The sequence below is a fragment of the Cibotium barometz genome, chromosome 29, assembly GCF_041138505.1.
Source record: "Cibotium barometz isolate CiBa-2024 chromosome 29, ASM4113850v1, whole genome shotgun sequence".
NCBI lineage: Eukaryota > Viridiplantae > Streptophyta > Polypodiopsida > Cyatheales > Cibotiaceae > Cibotium > Cibotium barometz.
The window spans coordinates 39,792,931-39,806,615 of record NC_141074.1 but is presented as its reverse complement, the minus strand read 5'-3'; positions in this window follow the sequence as shown (position 1 = coordinate 39,806,615).

Genomic DNA, 13,685 nt, shown 5'->3' with positions numbered 1-13,685 from the left:
GCGCGGTGGGGAGAGGGACTCCACAGTTGGAGCGAATTGGCTAATGAGGATCAACCGAGAAGCCAAAAATGTCAAAAATTTATGAAGAAGCAGTAAAAGGTTGCAATTGTGTGAAAAAATTCATACGAATTGCTATTCAAACTGAAATTCATAAATCGGTAATTCGGTCTTTAGATGGAAGTACCACAATTGTATGGAATCCTTGACTTGCTTGAGGCCTAGACATGATGGTATTTACCTTATGGTTCCAAGGACCGTGACTACCCGTATATACTGAGGGTATAACTGCAGCTCTTTACTGGCAGTTATATACGAATAAATCTAAGACTTGAAATTATAAGTATTAATACTATCGAGATGATGAATTCGAATGTGGTTGATATGATTTTAAATTCTGGTTGAGAACTGATCAGTTGATTTGGATTCTGATTAAAAAATGAAGATTCCTGAATTTTGGTTGAAATGTAATAAACTAAGCAAAACCACAATGAGGAGCTGGAATGACGTTAATGACTTCAGCAAATCACTATGAGATTAGTGGATTGTGCTGGCAGATTGTTGCTGTTAACACTTGACTTAGTGGATCATGTTGCACCTTAAAAAGTAAGAGATGGTGTTAGAGTTGCCAAATCTTGAGGCCTTTAAAAAGTAAGAGATGGTGTTAGAGTTGCCAAATCTTGAGGCCCTTGTCGAACATGTATGTGAGGGATGCATTTTGGGTAAAGATGCAACGTGCATCATTCTTAAAAGATGGACCAGTAAGGGCTATCCAAAAATTACAGCTACTACATAGTGATGTATGTGGTCCTATAAGGGCACCGCCAATTGGTTTTTGCCTCAATGGTCTCGATCCTTCCATGATTGGGATAGTGTATTAAACCACCTCGGGTGGTACACCCTTCATTTTGTATATTTCCAAGCAAAACAATCCTTGAACTCTTTTAGGAGAGCAATGAGTTCTTCTTCTTTAGCAACAGTTAATCATTAGCAATGTAGATAGGTTTGGGATCCTCCCCTGGCTTTGCAATGTCTACCTCCTTAACCTCCATTGGCCCATCGTAAGACATGGATTGGCAATTTTTCTTCACTCTTTTAGCGGCGTCGATTGGACCACTTTCCATTCATCACGCACACTCAAGGCAGGTATGGCTTGTCGTCCTCATCATCCTCTATCTGAGCCATTGCCTTTTTGCCTCTTGCTCAGCTTTAACCAGAGCCTTATTTCATTTTCTTCGTCCTACCTTAGTGAGTTTTAAGCATATCTTGCTCTTGAAGCATAGCCTTCTCCTCTTTTTTTCCTTCCAAGGTTATCTTACTCAACTCCTTACCCCACTTCTTAGAGAACTAATCATTCACCTTAGTGACCTTAAGATATCTTAACCACTCAACATCAGGTTTACTACGCAACAAGGCATTATGTCAAGTGCGATATACCTCTTTTGTTTCCACCACTTCCTCAGGCATGCTACTATGACCATACGATCCAAGTACTTCTATGCTTGAGGCTTCATCCTCAGTTTCCTCTTTCATGAGTTACAAATCTACCATGCGCGCACTGAGGTGGTGGGAATCGTTCCTGATTCAACATACTTTGTTCCCCTAGGAGGCAACACATCTATGGTGGCAAGTACATGCATCTAGTTTTCACTAAAGTCTTAAGGTGGAAATGATGCATACATCTCGTTCTCTTCCTCTTCCTATGAGTGTTCTTAACAGGTTGGCATACTTGTAAGGATGTGGTTCGTTTAGTTGTGACCAAATCATCCCTAAACAATTGCCCTTCCATGGGGTGTGCCTTCCATTTATGGAGATCGATCTTTAAAATTTGTGAATCCTTTCGAATGTACACTTGGTCTAATGCCCAATCATGCACCACCTTGGCTTCCCTCATGAAGGGTTTTCCCAAGATAATATCATATGAATCTGGTTGGCATAGAAGTCCATTATAACAAATCCATGATGGTAACGAAACAAAAAGACCTTAAGCTTAACGTTTTTCAATAACCCCATTGTTCTTGAGGATGTTCCATCTACCATCTTAATGATTAGGTCCACTCCTTCTAACTTCGATTTTCCCTAGTTTTTCTAACATTTCTTGGTGATAATGCTCACACCCGCACCGCCATCTAGGATAGCAAGTGCTTGGTACCCGTTATGGTGGATAGGAATTGTGGCATTTGTATCATTGCTCTCATAATACCTCTCCAATTGGTTGATAGCTATCTGGATGAATCTAGGTGCTCCCCTTTTCTCAGGTTCTTTTTTCCCTCCCAGAGGTGTCTGGCTCTCCTCCATGGTAGTCATTGGGTTCATTCTCCCTTCTACCCAATCTTTGACATTTGCACCGCACAATGCGAGCATGTTGCGTGTAGCAGTGGTCCAAGCGACATTTTGACAGTTGTAGACAGTATTGCTGAGAGACTGCCTATGTCTCTAGGTTCTCTAGCAAGTGAGGGTTCCTTCCATGTGTTTGTCTCATATTCAATCCTAGGGAATGAATGGTTTGACAATTCTTGATCTGCCTCTACAAGCATTCTTACCATCAGATCACTATGAGTCCCTTCCTTGGGCTCTTTTGGAATTGGAATCCAATTTTTCGTTCCTTTAACAGCTCATTCTGTGGATACACTATATCCCTAGCCTTGTTAGCCCTCAATTTGGCTTCATGGTTACGTTGACACCTCTACAAGGGCCTTAGCTTTCTTAAGATTTCTTATTTCCTCCTCAAAATTTGGATATTCTCCAACAACCCTAGGGGCTTGCTGGTCTCTCTTTTGCTACTCATCTAGCCTTGGGACTTGATCGTCTCCTTCCTTTGATTGGGTGGAACTAGTGTCAATGGTATCTTCCTCGGATCCATCCTAAATTACGACTAACGTGTCACCCTTGCCCACCTTTTTCACTCTTCTTCTTCTCCCAGTCCTGGAGATTGTAATGCCTCCTCGGTTTTTCCCTTTGTCCACTTGTTTCCTTTGTGCACGTGTCAGGACATTTACTGGTGTGATATTTCTAGGCTACACACTTATAGTCCTAATGGTGGCATGGTTTGATGTAGAAGCATTGACATTAGCGCGATATGGGTAGTCCTTGATCAAATGATCAACACCACACTTAACACATGAATGAGTTGGCATAGTGTTGGTCTGCGTAGACCAAATTGGCCGAGTTTGACCAACATCAGTCATATTTTTAAGAGGACACTCCACTACTCGATGAGGTCCATTACAATGATAACACTCGATGGGTCCCCTTCTCATAGTTGAGTTTATGTCTTTTCCCTTCTATTGTATCGTGGTTGGAAACACTGGTACTGGCGTGCTATTTTGTAAGACATAATACTCCGGCGTAATATCAGTTGGTTTCTCGTAGTAGTCGTTATTCACTTGTACTTCACGCGCATAGCTTCCCCCTCTTCCAAGGGTTCTTCAATCAACACCTGGTTGATCTTGGCCTATGGTGGCTATAGTGGTAGAATAGGTGGCGGTAATGGTGACATGTCCTGCATCCTGAACATTCCTCTTGGTAAGTAGGACATATTTAGCTACCCTGCAGCCACATTGGGTTACATTGGTGGTGTTGGTAAAGCTAGAGGCACTCTAGGTGCTAGCAATTGTGCTAAGGGCTAAATCCTCATGTACACATGGTAGTATGATGGTTTCCCAATCTTTGAGAATGAGCACAATAAAGTAACTGCCTTGGTCTTAGGTGAGGGCATTTAGTACTCGTATGATTTTCTCTATAGATTGAGCACCAAATCAAGTCTCTCCGGGGGTAGAGATGAACATTTCCTGATGCTTCTCTCCCATCCCTGACCTTTAACTTTTTCAAAATGGTAGTGCTAAGTTCTTCAATTGTCATGTTGCCAACTTGCTTGTTCTTGGATCCCGCATCCTGATGATGGCATCTTCTGGTTGTGGCAACTCAAGCATGTTATCTTTATATTTGATAGCCAACTTACAATGCGTATCTAGAGTAGTCAGTCATGCTAACACCAGATAATCATGCATCTTATGATCTCGGACTTCTCTCTGGAAGCAGGACAATAACTGATCACATCAGATAGCATTTCCCTCACTTTGCATCTTGAGTTTAGGGGCTTGAGTCAAGAAACATAATCCCGCATGGATTCATTTTCTTTTTGCTCTATGTTATGGATTTGAGCCACATGACTCCCTCTATCACCACGTCGAGAAATGCTTGGTGTATGAACACATTCTTAAGCCATGTGAAAGTGACTTTGTATTCAAGCTTTAAGGTTTGATACCATTGGTGGGCTTTCCCTTCTAAAGAGAAAAAGGCATGTATCATGGTCACCACTCACCACCCCACATTTGTCATATGTTGACTCAAAGTTCTCTATGTGTTGGATCGGGTCCCCATCTCCTGAGAACTTTTGTACAAGTTTTGAAATGATGTGTGGCTTCATCAGAGATGGTCTGGATTCAAGGGCCTTGCCTAATTCCCTAACCATGCCTCTGTCCATTTTTACAGTCGTATTCAATAAATCCACCCTTGTGGATGTATTTAGATCTGTGTGGGGATCTATTATGGGCCTTCAAGGAGCTATCCCCCCTACCTAGACCTCATCCTCTACCTATGTAGTTCCATCTATCCAATCTAGGTCTATTGCTGGGTCCAGGCAATTCCTCATCACCTAGCTCATCATTCATGGCCTTAGCCCACCTTTGTTGAATTAAGAGTTCCATGCTCTACAAGAATGTGGGATTACTGATTATTTCATTTATCTCCTCTCTTGTGTAGAGTCGATCATCTCCTCTGATAGATGCCCTAGGTAGATTGTCCACTTCATCTTGCATTCTAGGTCTTCCTCAGCCTTGGGCTCCTCATTTATGGGTTCTAGGGCTGGTATTCCTCCTTCTGCCATTACCATCCCCATATTATCCATGGCTTCTCTAGATGTTTCTATTTAACAAATTCAAATTGCCAATTTCCCTCTGTTCCACCATCATTCTTCTTGTATTGAGCTCTTGCCTTTGTAATCTCAAAAGCTGCAATTGACGCTTTGTCTCTGTCATCTTTATGACCTAGGAGTCATTCCACTAGGTCTCAAAGGGTTAATGTTCATGTGTCCAAGCATTGGGGCTATATGTGTTGGTAAGTCCGGTTTTGGACCGTGTCCCGCTCTCATTGTTGACGGGCCCGTTGCGCTTCATCTTTTATGTCTTGTTGGAAACCAAAAAACCCCTGGTCATATCAAAGATACCATTGGATTTCATAGGAGAAGCTAGTTTCCCTTCCTCTCCAAGTTCGGAGAACCTTAATCCTTCTTCCATGGATTCTTCATTACTAGTTTCTGCAGTGGTTAGATTTCTCCATGCCGCAACACTCAATTGAGTGCTCATTGAGCAACCTAAATGAATGCTTCTTTGGTAGGAAGAATGTGGGTAATTAGATGCACTATCATCAAGGGTAAGGCCATCTCCAATAAGTTTCCCTAACCTTAAGTGCATGAGAATATGATTCAATAGGCTAACTCACTACTCCAACTATTATGCTCAAATTTTTGTCGGATCAATGTTTCATGTCGTGAAATAGCAGACTATGTTTCACGTCGTGAAATGGTAGACTACATTTCACGTTGTGAAATGGCAAACTACGTTTCAAGTCATGAAATGGCAGACTATGTTTCATGTCATGAAATGTATTTAACATCGTGAACAACTTATGTTTCACGCTTTGAATTTTCAGTTTAGAATTGCATTAATCCAAGTCGAGGAGACTCCTATAGTGCACTTATGACCCTCTCTTACATCTGGTATAACAATCCTTTACCCCGCGAACAACCCTTTTTACGTCATGAAATAGTAGGTCTCCCTGAAATAGCAGACTGTGTTTCACGTCATGAAATGCAATGCGTTTCGTGCCGTGAAATGTTTCACTACACTTTCACGAGATAAGACTTTTCCGTTTCCTTGTGTCAGTCATGTCAGGACAAGATGCACTAACTTTAGTAAGGCAATCCCAAAGTTTTCGGCACTAATGGTGGCGGGCGGTGTTTTACGTCATGAAATGCAATGTGTTTCATGCCATGAAATGCTTTCCTCCTGCACTTTTACGCATTGCCAGTCGAGTCAACCAAATGATGGTTTGATTGATTTAAAGTATGATTTCCTTGCCCAAAAGATCAAGAAAGGTTGTGCAAGTCACGAACACAACCAATGGCTCCTTTTTTATAATTTTCATCATTTTTTGGGGAAAAAAAAGTGTGTTACCAACTGCCATCTCACAATAGCAGTTGGTACCAAAAGTGTTACCAACTGCTATCTCACAATAGCAAAATCGGTAAAACGAAATCAACAAAATTGAAAGAAAATCCAACTGCAGCTTTCCTTTACGCAATACCAAGTACTCACCCACACTTCCACACACATAAATTTCCACAACTATGCTAATTTCTTCCATTCCACACAAACCCTATCCTTACAGTTTTTCACAATGCACCTTCAAACTGCAAAGGCAATAGTGAATCTCGCATAATGGGAGCTGGAGCTCTAAGAAGATGGAAGAAACAATGGTTGTTTCCCCGGCAGCAGTGCCAAAAATGTTATGGCCTCTACACCTCCCAAGAGAATGCCACACATTCACAATCGGAAGAAACAATAGACAACAACCATCATAGGGTACTTACCAATATCCTTGAGGCTCTCCAAGCTCGCTTTTGGAAGCTTCAATCCTCCAATCTCCACCTCCACTCTATCACCGTGGAGTCGCTCACACCACAATGCAAGGCAATTGTCCTCTCAATCTTCCACACACAAGCATGGAAGAGGCACATGCACTAGAGTACTCTCTCTCTCTCTCTCTCTCTCTCTCTCTCTCTCTCTCTCTCTCTCATACATAAGACAAGACAAGAGCTCTCATAGCACGAAAGGGGATTATGTCTTTCCATTATTATGAGAAATTGCCTTATATACAATTGGCCCTTATTCACACTTGAGTGCCCAAAACTTACTAACTAAAGCCCTGGCTAGCTAGTATCTCATAATGTACAACCTTTATAGTGCCTTTACATAACACTTATTAATGTCCTCAAATGGAGGAGCATCTTTGTTAATCCACAATGGGATTAACATGAAGGTGGCACGGTGAATTGATACTGAACTTGACAAAAGCATCGCATCCTACTTAGCTTTGTGACGGACGGTACCACCCCACACCATTCGAATCCATGGTGCCGCCCCACAGTGCTCACTAACCACCGACTAGCACCCCAACACATAGCGCCCACTTTTCGCCTCACGACCGAGTGACTTATGCCGATAGTTGCCGCTATCACCATAGCAAGAAATGGTGAGGTGAGAGTCAAGAAGACAAACATCTCATGGCACACACAAGTCCATGCACCGGCACCTAACCTCATCAATGCCAACCCTCTAGGTACATCTCTAGATGGGGGGACCATGGTGGTGTTGGTGGTTGGGCGTAAGCTTAGCCCATAGTATGACCCATCGCATAGAAAACCCTCGATCTTACAAGTACCTTAACAAGCTTCCATGCATATAACCTTTGCTTTGACTCTAGTTCATCACCAATACAACCTTTGCTTTGACTCTAGTTCATCACCAATACAACCTTTCCCTATAGCCGACATTTTTTACCCCACAAAGAAGCCTTATCTCTTAGCATCACGCCATGAGATTGAGACATACTCTTATTTCATACCATGAAGATCCAGACCACCATCTATCCTTCCATATGGTAGTCATGGAGCTCATTTTACCAATCACAAGGTGCCAAGACCAGTTCTACCAATAACAACCACCTTGTATTGAAGGGTCCACACCACTTCTACAACAAATGTCTACATCACCTATCACTTTCCATGTTGACTCGACAAGCTGTATGTCTCCCCAATGTTACCCAAAGCCTCTCACTAATATGACAGGCATGTGGCTACGGATCAATCCTTCCTTAATCATACCATTTAACCTTTCATGCCAACTTTATGGTGTTTCCTAGACCATCCACACCTAGCTATGGATCAATCCTAAATCATACCATTTAACCTTGCATGCCAACTTCATGGTGGTATCCTAGACCATCCACACCTTTCCACCTTGGCAGCATCTTCACACCACGGACTTGGGTGACACAAGGACGTGGTCACCATTAGGAAAGGGGGTATGTTAACCACTCCATAGGTGAACATGTCCTCACCTATCATAAGGTGCTTTACCATCTTACTAGCTTGAACATGCATTTATCTTTTGTAAGATGGCATTGAAACATATATAGCAACCTTACCGCCTGCTTAATTTCAGGTAGGAAATGTAGCATTATATGGTAGTGATGTGTGTGAACACACTTATTAGGACCGCCAGGGAGACTTTTTCCCTCACTAGGAAGTTTTTTCCCCCGTGCGTATGTACACCCTCTTATCTACTCATTTTGGGGTGTGTACTTATCTTTTGTATCTGGCACACATTTGTTTATTCTAATCTAGTGAGTTTGTGTGCTCTCAAGCTTCTCTATCGTGTGTGTGTGCATTGTTACAACCCTAACCCTAATTCCAACAATGCTCTCAAGCTTCTCTATCTTGTGTGTGTGCATTGTTGCAACCCTAACCCTAATTCTAATAGGAAAAGTCTAAGAACTTAATATACATACTTTCTTAAGACTAGTAAGAGAGGCTGGACCATTTTTTTAAGTTTGGTCGGTCTAGTGTGAAAACTAATCACTTGATATAAGTCATTTTTCATAATAAGCAGCACAATAGTTTACTTGCAAGCTCCCCTTCTTTCCTCTTCTTGCTTGCTTGCATGCTATAGGATTCATATCTGCTGGATGGATGCCTATTTGAATAGGTTTGATTGTAGGTCCTTCTCTTTCATTAGCTTCTTATTTTCTTGCCTTTTGTGAGTGAGAACTATCACGAAGGACCTATCGAAGAAGGAAGCAACACAATATCCATGTAAAAAGTATAAGGTTGTGAGGTATATTTAATCTTTGGAATACACTTCAAGAAGGTAAAAAGAAATACAAGAAAAGGAGCAACCTACATCAAAAGCACATGTGATATATCAACATTTATGGAGCCTCAAAATGTTAACTTTATGTATCTTAAAAAATAAGAGAAAGTTCCAAGCATAAAGTAATCCACATATGCTTGGAGAAAATATTGGCATATGCTTTGTAAAGTTCCCTTTATAAAAAAGGGCACAATCTATTGGAAATGCTATGAGTATACAATTTTCTAACTTTTGTGTGTCTCTCTTTTTTAATATTTTAGTCTCTATGCCCCAATTAGTGTGTAATGATCTTAATCTCTTTTCATTAGCCATTAGCTATGTTTAAAACATGAGCTCCTTCTTCTACTTTGATCCACCCTAAACCTAACAATGGTACTAGAGCCTTGTTAAAAGCCTAGGATTAATCTCTTTTACACTTACGTTAAGCAAGTGAATACTAGCTCATTCTGTAATTACTATATAATTACCAAAATAATCATTTTGGTAATTACTATATAATTACCAAAATAATCATTTTTATGAGATTTCCCTCTTTATATCAAAAACTACAACCCTTTTTTCTCTCTCCACACAAAAGAATTTGATAAAATTCAAATTGGAAAGGATTCTTAGCTTCTAGGCATTGCTGCTCATCCGGCACTACCAATGCTGCTAATTTGCGCCTACAGTGCTAGGGATTTTTATGAAGCATTTCGATTGTTGTGGATTCTCTAGACCAAATTATCCTGACTCCTCTCACCTCTCTAGAGGTTTTTGGGCATGGCAAATCGATTTGCAGCCTCCAACTTAATAGAAAGCATTGCTTTCTACCTCAACCAAGCATGTACACACCTTAGAAGACTGTTTTGGTAAGAGTGAGATTAAAGCTTAATAAAATTGCTTAATCTTGTGTTTGTGGGCTCAAAACTCACTTAAACACATTGCTAAATATCTCTCTGGAAGATGTTTACTTGTATGTTTGAGGAGGGCTATCAATTTCTTGCCCCAAGTTACCTTATTTTTTCTACAGTATAACCATAATTTTACCATCACTAATTAGTGATTAAATATCACTAATCTCAATGTTGTTTGAGTAATTGGGGGTTGAACTTCAACATTAGAGTCTTGCTCTAGATCTAATGGCACCAAGATTGGCTTACAACCAGTCATCCCATACTTGGACAACATGTCGAATACATGCTATCTCTGTGACAGCCAAATACCATCAGGTGTGTGAATGACCTTAATGCCCAAAAAGTAACGCAGATCTCCCAAATCCTTTATGTCAAACTTCCTTTTGAGAAACTTTTCACATGCTCAATCTCTTCCAAGTTGTCCCCCCCCCCAACAATAAGATCATCTACATAGATGGTGATGATCACAATACCCTTATCACCCTTGGATACATACAAAGAGTGATCTTCATCTACCATATGAAAACCAATAAAGACAAGATACTCCACAATCTTGTCATACCATGCTTGTGGAGCTTGCTTCGGCCCATGCAAGGCCTTACGAAGCTTACATACATACTCTGGGTGACTTGTATCCTCAAAACTAGGTGGCTAATTCATAAACACTTCTTCTTGCAAGTCACCATGCAAGAACACATTTTTTACATCCATCTGATGTAAAAACCAGCCTTTAGCCACTATAATCATAGCTCTCACAGTTGCCTTCTTTGTAACGGGGGCAAACGTCTCCTCATAATCAATCCCATGTGTCTGCGCATATCCTTTGGCTACCAATCTAGCATTGTACCTCCTTATGCTACCATCACTATTATATTTCACCTTATACACCCAACATCCAATAGCTTTCTTGTCTTCAGGCAATGGCACCAAATCCCAAGTCTCATTTCTATACAATGCATCCATCTTCTCATCCATAGATTTCTCCCAATAAACATTTCCAATAGCCCCATTAAAACATGTGGGCTCTACAACCTGCACAATTTTTGCCATGTAAGCATAGTGATGTGCCACATAACCATCGTAAGTCAACCTCTGCATAGGGTTTTTGACTCTTCCAGATCTTCGTAACTTTGCATTCATGGCTTCCAGATCCTTCTTTACACTAGGTGTCCTCATTGCTGGAATCGCAAGCTCCTCACATCAAGGCTCATCTCCGAGCCACTAGACTCTCCATCAACAAGAGAATGCCCTGCAGAAATATCAGGCATACCAAGGGGCTCAACCACTTTCTTTTTACCTTTATGTGATGTACCAATTACATTTCCAGGACTGGTATTATGACGCAACGTGCCACTCCATGGTCTATCAATAGAACCGTTGCATGAGGACTCTCCTGGTCCACTCAATTATTGTGATTGCTTACTTGCATTATGTGCAACCACATTTTCACTTACATCAGTCCTAACAACATCTTTTTCAGTAGCATACCAGCTACTCATATTATCAAATATAACATCCCTGCTTACCCTCAATTCACGTGTAGCAGGATTATAACATATATATCTCCTTTGCTCAAGGGAATACCCAATAAACACACATTTTTTTGACTTTGGATCTAGCTTAGTACGCAAATCATATGGCATATGTACATATGCAATAAAACTTTCAAGTGAGACAAATCAGGCTTCTCCTTTGGCATTATATCATGTATGGCTGTAGTTGGAGTCTTGTTCATGATCTAAACTGCTATAGACAGAGCTGCAACCCAATAGCTATGCGGCATATTCATCTCTGCCATCAATGCTCGTGCTATCTCTGAATGTGCATGTTTTTTCACTCAATAACCCCATTTTGTTGCGGAGTGTATCTACGTGTAAATTGTCTCTGAACGCCTTCTTACACGCAAGAAATCAGAGAACTCATGGAAGAAGTATTCTCCCCCTCCATCTGACCTTAGGCACTTCACATGCTTTCCTGTCTGCTTTTCAGCCACCATCACTTTGAAATTTTAAAAATGAGTGAAAACTTCACTCTTCTCCTTCATGAAATACACCCACACTTTCCTCGTGTGGTCATCAATGAATGTTACATAGTACCTACAGCCACCCATAGACATAGTCTTTGTAGGACCCCATACATCTGAATGCACAACATCTAGTACAATCCTAGTCACATTTCTGTCATTTGGAAATACATGCTTTGTTTGCTTTCCAAATTGACATGCTTCACATACTTTCTACATACCTTCAACCTTAAACTTAGGCAGCCCTATCACAATTTCTTTAGTCTGCGCATAGACTTCATTCTTTGCACATTTACATGCCCAATTCTCTTATGCCAAATGTCTGTATCTGTAACAACTCTTGAACCATTTGCAAACACATTACAGCACTCACTTCAGACATATTTACATTCAATGTAAACATTATGCCCACTCTATGTTCCCTTTTGCAACCAACCTACACTTATCTTTAAAGTCTTCTACATAATAACCATCAAGGTTAAACCGCACTTGTAAACCCTGCTCAATCTGACCAATAGAAACCATATTATTTGTGATGTTCGAAACATGAAGTACATCTGCAAGGTACTTCACCTTACCATCCTGCATATACAATGGTGCATCTCCAACATGGGCAATCAGATGAGCAATGTCATCCCCTATTTTAACAAAACCTGGTCTTTCAGGACTCTTCATTTCCTTGAACCACTCACCATGACTTGTCATGTGGTTCAAAAAACTTGAATCAATATACCATACATCATCCTTACATGCTGCTATATCGTTTCCAAACATAGCATTAACTACGTGCTGCATAACAAACAACCTCTCATTATCCTCATTATTTCTACTAGAGGATGCATAGTCATTTTGCTGCACTTTTCCATTTCACATATCATTCTGCTTCTTATAGCAATCTGCCTACACATGTCCAAGCTTACCACAGTAAAAATAGCCTCGTGTATCATTATGATACCTTAGCTAATTATGGCCGCTTTGACTCTCCTTGCCTCTAAACTGGCCTCTTCCACCTATGTGTTGTTGTTGTGATTCATGGCACTATTGTTGCTGTTGCTACTGACCATAATTCTGATTACCTATTCGGCCACCACCTTGGCCATGTCCACGACCTCTACCTCGTCCTCTACCTGAACTTGTGTAGAAGGCTTGCTACTCTGAACTTTTTTTTTTGTGAAGGCTGTTAATCTTCACTCAAATTCTTCTCTTCAATGATCAGCATTGACACCAAATCTATAAAGTTGGGAATGTTTTCGAGTATGAATAGACGTCTTGAATGCCTTGTATTGTGGCTCGAGACCACAATACAAGGCATTGACACCAAATCTATAAAGTTGGGAATGTTTTCGAGTATGAATAGACGTCTTGAATGCCTTGTATTGTGGCTCGAGACCACGTAGACATACTTCCACCTTATCATCATCATCAATAGAAATACCAATAAATGCAAGGGATTCCACAATGCCCTTGATCTTCAAGGCATAATCATTCACAGACATGTTTTTCTTCTCTACATTATGAAGCTTGTATATACTCTAGTATGTGTGTTAGTCACTTTATCTCCTTTTTTGTAGACCTCTTTTGTGTTGAAGAAGAAGAACAACAACAATTTTCAGCCTCTCACCTTGTGTGTTCTCTTCTAGGGTTTGTGAGAGTGTGTGTGTGCTTGCAAGAGCTCAAGCTCCCTTCTCCCCTGTATCTTTTCATGGTATCAGAGCTTGGTTCATGCTAAGAGCTGAGCGGCAAGCAAGAGAAGCACATGAAGCGGTACGAGGGTAAGAG